We start from the raw sequence: 9,451 nt of genomic DNA, 5'->3' as shown, positions 1-9,451 counted from the left end.
TTTACTGGATACCTTAGACTCCTTGGATTGGGTTTTTACTTTCTCCTGAATCTTGATGATCTTCATTTTTATCCAGATTCTGAAATCTATGTCTGTTATTTGAGCCATTTCAGCCAGGTTATAAATGCTTGCTGGGGAATGAGTGCGATTGTTTGGAGGTAAGATGACATTCTGGCTTTTTGAGTTGCCAGAATTCTTGTGCTGATTCTTTCTCTTCTGTGTGGTCTGATGTTTCTTTAAACTTTCAAATTACCAAAGCTAAGATCGTCACTCCTGAGCTGCATGCTGTAACCCTGGGAAGCTGGTACTGTGCCTTGGCTTTGTTCCCTGGTCCCTTGAGGTTAGGAGCCTGCTGCACTGGAGGAGCTGGTGTTGCTAGTCTGCTGGCAACAACACTCCAATCAGGGGTGCCAGCCAAAGTGCTTCTTTGGGACAGTGGCAGTGGGATCTGTTCTCACACACGTTGCAAGCAGCAGCAGTGACACAACAGTGTCCCTGTGCATCAGTGGGGATGGGGCACCCACATACCAGCATCCATGCATGCACACTCACGCTGATAGTGGTGGGATGACAGGGTGTGTGCACTTGCATGCTGGCAAAGGAGGAAAGGTGAAATCCATCTGAGTGCATGTGCTGGCAAAGCAATGGAGGGTAAGAAAGCCATGGCCAAGTGCGCACTGGCAATGCTGTGGGGCAGGCTGTTGTGGAGAAAGGCTATAGGTAGGCTGGTACCTGTCAGTGGATGCCAGTCTGCTGAAGTTCTCCAATGGTCAGGTGTGGTCTGCTGGTGAAAGAGCTATAATGAGGCCCCCCAGGAAGCACCCTGGTTGGACATTCAAGGCAGGACTGCAACTGGGTGCAGCCAGCCTGGGGCCCTAGGAGAAGATGGCAAACAGGGGTGTCCTCAGATCAGATGGTCCTGTCTCATGGGCAGGACTCCCCTGCTCTGTCCATGTTTGACAGTCACCAAAGGCAAAGCCATCTAGAGTAGCATGGCAAGTCTTGGAGGATAGGTGTCCCTGGCCATGCTCCATTGCGGCTGTTCCCACGCCTAACACCCTGGGCTCCACAGAGTGGCCCGTCACCTCTCCAAACAGCTCTCCCTGACATTTAAATGACGGTGGGCTCATGAGGTCTCCTGAAGCTAGGATTCTGGAGGTCTGTGTGAGAGCAGGCTACTCTTTTCCTGTTCAACTCACCCCTTCCCCAGGAGCTGTTGGGGGCCAGGAACAGGTCCTGGTGCTCAGCAGTCCTCTGCAGGGTTCCCAGCTTTCTCTTCCTTCATCCCAAGGTCTTTGTTCTTTTTCTATGCACTCTCAATGTCTTCCCCTCAAAGATCTGCTTGGAGTGTGCCGGTCTTCCTGATATCCTGGTCTCTAGGTGGGCGATGTCTTTGGCTGCATCTCATCAGCCATATTGGCTCCCACCCCTTATTTTTTTTAATTTCCTAAATAGACTTCCTTATGTTATATTTTAAATTGAATATAATGTTTACGTGTCCATATTGTAGATTATTTCAGTCAGGATGTCCAGCAGCTGTGAGAAGAGAGCACTTGTGTGAGAAAGCTCTCAAATAGATGCCCCCACCTCATCCTTTTAGTTATAAACTGCTTGAGAATTTCACATGTGGGAGACCCTTACCCACTTGTAGGGAAGAATTTTTTCTCCAAAGACTAATTACAATAACTTACAAATTAGGTGTGAGGAGGAACTATTATTTTAATGACTAAACAGAGATAATTAATATGAATGACTATTGAAAATATTAATCAGGAGTCCAAATTCAAACCCATTTTATCAAATTTTAATTTTACTTCCAAATTGAAGCAAATTTTTCAATCCATGCAGGAGCACAGATTTTTAAATTCAGATGTGTCATCTATGGAATTATTTCTTCTTTCCACTTAATCTCATGACTTTTTATATTCTCAAATAATCATAACAACAATTTTCAATAAGATATAATTTTCCATATCTAATGAAGGCAAAAGAATGGCTTAGGATTAATTTTTACTTGGATTATAAAATGACTGGAAATGAGATTCAGAGCTGATGTGATTTGAGACTGGTCCTGGAAATAGGGGTGTTATTCTCTGGTAACTTAAATGTAGAAAACCTTCACATAAATGAGTTTTTCAGCTTGTGCTCAGAATAAATGAATAAATTAAGGGAATAAGGCATATAATCCATTGAAATAGCAATCATTCTGGAATGTGAGAGGAAAGAAGAGAGATAAGTGACAGAAAGAGAGAGAGCGAGCACTGGCTTTAAGCTAGTGTTGTCCTCTTTTTAATTTTTGACATCTGTGGTGGTGTTACACACACACAACATGCATGTTTTCTTTTATGGCTCATAACTCCCAAAACCCCCATTACAGTCATTTGTTATAATGTTGGGCGTGTTGTGCCTCAAGAACAGGCCTCAGGAAACAGAATCTCTCTGGCTTCCTGCTTCCCTTTTGTTTCCTGCCCCAAGGAAGGACTCTGATCCCACACCTTGCCTTCTGATTATGAGTCATAAGACCCTCGCCAGAGGTGGTCCTGCCCTACACCCTAGGGGAAGGAATGCTGGCATCATGAAGCTTCCATAAAAATTCAAGAGGACTGATTCAGGGAGCTTCTGGAGAGCTGGCCACATGGAGGTTCCTGGAGGGTGTTGCACCAGGGAGGGCACGGAACCTCTGTGCCCCTTTCCCCACACCTTTCCCTACACACCTCTTCATCTGTATCCTTTGCAATATCCTTTATGATACATTGACAAACGTGTTTTTCTGAGTTCTGTGAACTACTCCAGCAAGTTAATTGAACCCAAAGAGAGGGTCATGGGAACCCCAAATATAAGGCAGTCAATCAGAAGTTCTGGATGCCTGGACATGCGAATAGTATGTGGTAATGGGGACAGTCTTGAGGACTGAACCCTCAATCTGCACAATCTAACATTATCTCCAGGTATTTAATTTCAGAATTGAATTGAAGGACACCCAGCTAGGCCAGCTACAGAACTAATTACTTGCCTGGTGGTGGAGTGAAACCCCCCCCACATTTATACACAGAAATCTTGAATGTTTATGAATGTTATTGTGGTGGTGTAAGAGCAGAGGAAAAACACTGTTTGACAGGTTTTCTGAAATGGCAACATAATATAATTGTGGATAAAATTTAATATTTATGCACACTAAATGCAGCTTGCAGATTAAAAATTAAATTTTCTTTTCTGTCTCTCTCTCTCTTCCTCTCTGTCATTTATGAACATTGTTTCCAAAATTTTGAATGTGAGTGAAAAGTGGAATATATGAGATTTTGATAATCTCCTATGCCATGTTAAGGTTTCTATTAAAAAAAATGCACCTCACTTTTACTATTTAAAGGAACATTAACTGAAATGGGTATATTAGAGCATGATGTTGAATTAGCATTTCTACATACAAACTCTTGAATTTGAGCTGATATGTGGTGGTATTTAAGAACTAAAACATAATAAAGAGAAAAAGAGCTCCATATGATCAACTAACCTAAGGACTTTGATACATCATATTTTACCTTCTGGCATCTACTCCCAATATAACTGAACTCACAGAACTACAATGCTTCTTCAGGAAAAAAACAATTAGACTAATTACTATTTTTAGGATATCTTTCTGTTACAAAATTAGAAATAAACCAATATTATAATTCTTAAATTAGATATTCATGTTAATGTTATTTGTTATCTCTATTCTTAGTGAAGTGATTAAACTTATAACCTTTAATTTACTATAGCTTCAGAAAAAGCCCCAATGTATACTAAAACACTAAATATTTGCTTACTTAGAAACTCAATCAGAAGTTTCAACATTAAATGTCTGTTTAGATCTGAGCACTTGAGTTTTTTTTTTAGAAAACTTCAAGTAAATAATTGCTAATTTATTTGTTCCTAAGTCAACAATTGATTTCCAGAGAATGAGTTTTGATATTTACAAAATATATGTATAGCCTTTAAAATATAAATAATAATATTTTTTGCTATCAGTAAAAGTCAGCTTTTCTGATTGTATTTTTGGTCTTTATTATTATTACTATCAAATATACTTTCTAGAGAAAAGTTTTACAGCTACTAAAAATTGATAATATAATATAGAGATTTCCTGTATATCAGCATCCTCATACCCAGCCCAATTTTCACTATTACTAACATTATACATGAGTATGATGGTCAATTTTTTCATAATTAGTGAACTAAACTTCATACATTATTATTAGCTGAAGTCTATACTTTTTTCAGATTTCCTTGTTTTTACATAATTTTTTTGTATTCTAGTTTCTATTTGGGTCACCACATTATATTTCATTATTCTAAGGAGTCTCCTTAGACTCCTGTTGGCTGTGACAGTTTCATATACTTTCCTTGTTTCTCCTGACCTTGACAGTTTTGAAGGTATTGGTAAACTATTACAGAATACTCTTCTATTAAAATCTGTCTGATGTTTGTCTCATGACTAAACTGGGTTTATGTGTTTTGGAGAGGAAGATCATAGAATATATTGCCATGTTCATATCAAGGGTATATTCCACTAGCATGATTCATGACCATTGATCTTCACCTTAGTCACTTGGCAAAAGTAGTGTTTGCCAGAACTTTGTATTTCCCCCTTTCCATATTATATTCTTTGGAAGGAAGTAACTGTATGCAGTTCACACTTATGGAGAGTGTATATGTGGGAGAGTCCTTATTTTTTTCTTACAAAATTAACTCTCAGATTTGCAGGTTTGGAAAATAATGTTGACAGACTGATTCTGAATCTCCCACACATCCTCTCCAAAAATCCATAAAGTTCACATTGAGAGCAAACGAAACCATATAGAATCCATGGAGACAGAGAATGTCAACATTGATATCTTCAATTTACCACAAGAGAGAATAAAATAGACAAATGCCAACAGAGCTCACATAAACTGTATTAGATATCTGAGGATGCAGGCTGGAGTACTTTAAAGAACTCTGCAATAAAAATGTAGATGAATGTGAAAGATGTGCAGAAGACAGGAAAAATCGCGCCCTGGTAAGAAAATGTGCGCTAATAAATGCAAAAATATGGAACACAGATTGAGACACAATTCAGAGAAATGCTATAAGAAAGGTACTCAAACAAGTGCTAAATTGCAGCATTAGATGGTCATTTCAGATACATGGGGTGACACTTACTGGAGACAAAAAGGTGAGGGGGAATAATGAATCAGAGAGAAAAATTAAGGATTTTGTGAAGCTTCAGTCTTTTCCTTTTTCCTATACTACCATCACCACCACCACCATCATCGTCCATAAAAAGTCCTGCCTAACAGAATGCCAGACTGGCAGAAGAAACTCTCAAACTAGGAAGTCTGTCCACAAAATGAATAGGAATAGAAGAAAGCAGATTGCACACAGGCCAATGTAAAAAAATAAATAAATAAAAGTTTTTGTGTTGGTTAAACATCACCCCAAAAACTGTAACACAATACTTCAAGATGAATTACATATTTTTAAACAAGTACTTGGGAATATGAACAACAACAACAATAAAACAAAACAAAACAAAACAAAGAAACAAAAAACAACAACAAGAAAACAAGAAAATGGTATGAACCAGGGAAAAATTCTATGACCTCAAATTATAAAATCACAGTAGGAAATTAAACAAGAGTTGACTGAACTTGAAAAGAAAGAAATAGAAGGCATAATTATGTAATAGTTAAAGACTAAATTAGAAACCCCCGAAATACGTTAAAAATTTAATAATGAGCATTACAGAAAACCAGAGAAACAATCAAGAGAATAAAAATGATATAAAGAAAGAATAAAGAGGAATTACAGACAGCAAGGAAGGTCCAACATATATATAATCAATGTTTCTGAAGTAGAAAACCAAAACGATGAACAAAATTAATACTTCGAACAATATCCAAAAATACACAATGAAAATGTATTTTCAAGGAAAATGACTTGGAGCAATTATCTTTCAGCCATATGCTAGTAAAACTGTTAGACTTCAACAATAAAAACAAAATTATGATTTTCAAGCAGAAAGATAAAATAACGTATAAATCAGAAAACAACCTAGATGGAGTTTGATTCCTTTAAAACAACATGGAAAGAAAACCACCAATGCAGCAACATTTTCAGAAGCTTAAAGAAAGAATGAGTCAAAGATAATATGTCTGGTCAAACTGTCTTTCAAGTGTCAAGGCACATTTCTTTTTTGGGGGGGGATGGAGGAGTCTTGCCCTGTCTCCCAGGCTGGAGTGCAATGACACCATCTCAGCTCACTGCAACTTTTGCCTCCCAGGTTCAAGAGATTCTCCTGCCTCAGCCTCCTGAGTAGCTGGGATTACAGACATAAGCCACCATGCACAGATAATTTTTATAATTTTAGTAGAGACAGGGTTTTGCCACATAAGCCAGGCTAGTCTCAAACTCCTGACCTCAGGTGATCTGCCTGCCTTAGCCTCCCAAAGTGCTGGGATAACACATGTGAACCACTGCACCTGGCCCAAGGCACATATCTGAATGTTCCAGAACTCAGTACTACACACAATTTCCCTTCCCGAGGTATCTACTACAGGATGAACTTCATCTAAAAAAAAATGACTTGGAAATCATTGGCAAAAAGACTGAGGAGTTTATAAGTTCATTGCAGGTATAAGAGTAACACAAGTGTGGGGTCATGGGTAGACTTATATTTAAAAATTATCCATTATGTGTCCACGCAAAGTAGAAGGAATAAAACGAATGAATGAGAGAAGGAAGAGAAGAAGAAAAAGTAGAATATAATTTTTAATTGTTTCATCCTAGAATATTGGAGTTAATAAATACTATTAGAAACCAACGTATCATTCATGACAGTGCACTCCAGCCTGGGCAACAGAGTGAGACTCCATCTCCAAAATAATAATGATAATAATAATAAAAGAAACCAACATATCAAATAATAATATGTTAAATGAGAAAAAATGAATTGAAAGCTTATTAAAATATTAATTCAAAGTTAATCACCAACATATAAATAAAGGTATAAATTTTCTCAAACACTGAAAGAAATTTTAAGAAGATCCAAGAGGTCACATTAAATCTAGTGTGCACTGTAATTGTAATATAATATAATATGAGAGACAGAATTGAGAATAAACATAACCATCATATCAGTAAACGTGAATGACCCTAACTTGCTTACTAAAGAAAAAATATGTTCAAATTAACTCATAAAACAAAATTCAATCTATGCTATATACAAGGGGAACACTAAAAATTCAGTGGTTAGAAATGATATAACTGAAAGACAAACTAAAGATCTACTAATTCAAATGAGACAAGAAAGAAAATGTTAAGCCACTGATACTACATAAGGTAGAATTTAAGCAGCATTTAATAAGATAAAAAAGAATATTTTGTAATGGTAAACACCATAATCTTGAATGAAAATACAACAGTCACGGGCATCCATATACCAAATAATGTGGGAAATACCTATATTAAAAAAGAACTGTAAAAGCTGCAAAGAAAAATACATAGATGCACACTAATATAGACAATATTTAACATACCACTCTCTGCAAAACACAAATAAGTGAACAAAATATGTATTAAAATAGAAAAAACTAAACAAGCAACACAACAAGGTAGAACTTTTAGGTGTATATTGAATAATACATCATAAAAATAGAAAATTTTTTTCTTAAGTATGTATGGAAAATTCACAAAGATTTATCATATACTAGGGCATAGAGGAAACATCTGTATATTCCATAAAATGTAAATATTACAGTTTCTGATCATAATACAGTATCCCTAGAAATTAAAAATGAAACAAAAAGACTTTTTCACCTGGAAATTATAAGTTCTATTATACAATGCTCAAATAAAAAGGGAAATACTAACAAATTATGGAATTTCTGGAAATTAACAAGAATAAAAATGCTATAGATGAAAGTTGGTATGATATGTATTAAATGCAGTCATTAGAAAAATATGCACTGGGGGTGAGTGAAAAGTGTGCTGCTGCCATGGTCACAGGACTTGGGTGCCCTAGCTTTACAGGTGAACAGGGAAGGGAATGGCCTGAAACCCAAGATTCCTGTCTCAGCCTGGAAAACGCTTATAGCCTGGGGCAGTTTTGAGTTCTAAGCATAGACTGCTTGGAATTTAGCTAGTTCCTGCTAGCAAATACCGAGGGTTACAGACCTGCTGTGCCAAGTGTGTGGGAGCTAGTGAGGCTTACTTTTGCCTGCTATTCCCCACTCCCTGTGTGAACCCTTCTGTGAAGCAGAGGCAGTTATGTTCCTTTCTGGAACATTACCCCAGTGGCCAGAGAACTGCCCCCTGACCCCCTCAGGGACTTCTGCTTGCCCTGCAAGTGGAGATCAAGAACTTGAAGCTGCCTGACCCATCCCCCACCTGGCTTTGCTTCTCCACCTACTCCACACAAAGGATAGAAACTTTAGGAAGCCCTATGGCCCGTCCCATCACCTTAGAAACCAGAATACTTTCTCTGGGTAACATAAGGCAAACACAAATCTTACCACTACTACCGCAGCTGGTTCTCCTTTGCAAGTTCCACCTCTTGGCTGGAAGCCAACTGACACAGTCCGTTACAGCATCTCCAGGAAGACTAACACTGCATCTAGGAAGGAGAAAACTTGTATGTGACCTCAGCTATCACCACTACCTGCACCAACCGGGCCAACCAGGAACTTCTGAGTGTGACCATGTGACCAGTTCATTACTACTGCAGTTAGCATTTGACAAGGCCTACACACTAAGGCTACTTATACCCAAAGAATTTTACAGACTCTGTCACTTCCCCGCCACCCTCATCAGAGTGAGTGCTGGTACCCGCTGCTAGGAGACTTGAGGGTAGTTTATATCACTGGTTCCCTTGAAGACATTCCCCAACACCAGCTTGGGTTGTGGCAGCCCCACTGGGCAGCTAGACTGAGAGGACCAGCAACATTCACACTAGTCTGGTTATCAGGAACTCCTGATCCTAGGGGAAAAGGAAGTGAACCACATCAAGGGAACATCCCATAGGACAAAAGATGATAGATGGCAGGCCTTGAGTCCCAGGTTTTTCCACTGGTGGGAAGTTTACTTCAACAGAGACCTAGTTGCAGTGCTGGGCTCAGCAGGGATAGTCTACGGCTCAACAGACAGGCAGCCCTGGTGCTCATAAAAGGGTCTTAGAGAAGGATACTTCTCCCTTTCCCGCAGCAGAACCAACTGGGGCTTTTTCCGTGAGAGCTCAACATGGTAGAACTACACATAGCCTTTCCGAAGCACTTCAAGACACTTCAGGGTGACTGCATTCCCACAGGAGGAGCACCGTGTAGGTTCAGGCTTGCATGAGAGGTAGAGTCACAGTTTCTCTCTACCTGAAACATCAACATTCCTGCAGATAAAAAGAAGTGCCTGTCTGATCTGAATAGCTAGAACACTGGGTCAG

This window comes from Nomascus leucogenys, chromosome 7b, assembly GCF_006542625.1.
Source record: "Nomascus leucogenys isolate Asia chromosome 7b, Asia_NLE_v1, whole genome shotgun sequence".
Taxonomy (NCBI): domain Eukaryota; kingdom Metazoa; phylum Chordata; class Mammalia; order Primates; family Hylobatidae; genus Nomascus; species Nomascus leucogenys.
Note: the sequence above shows the minus strand (reverse complement) of the source record.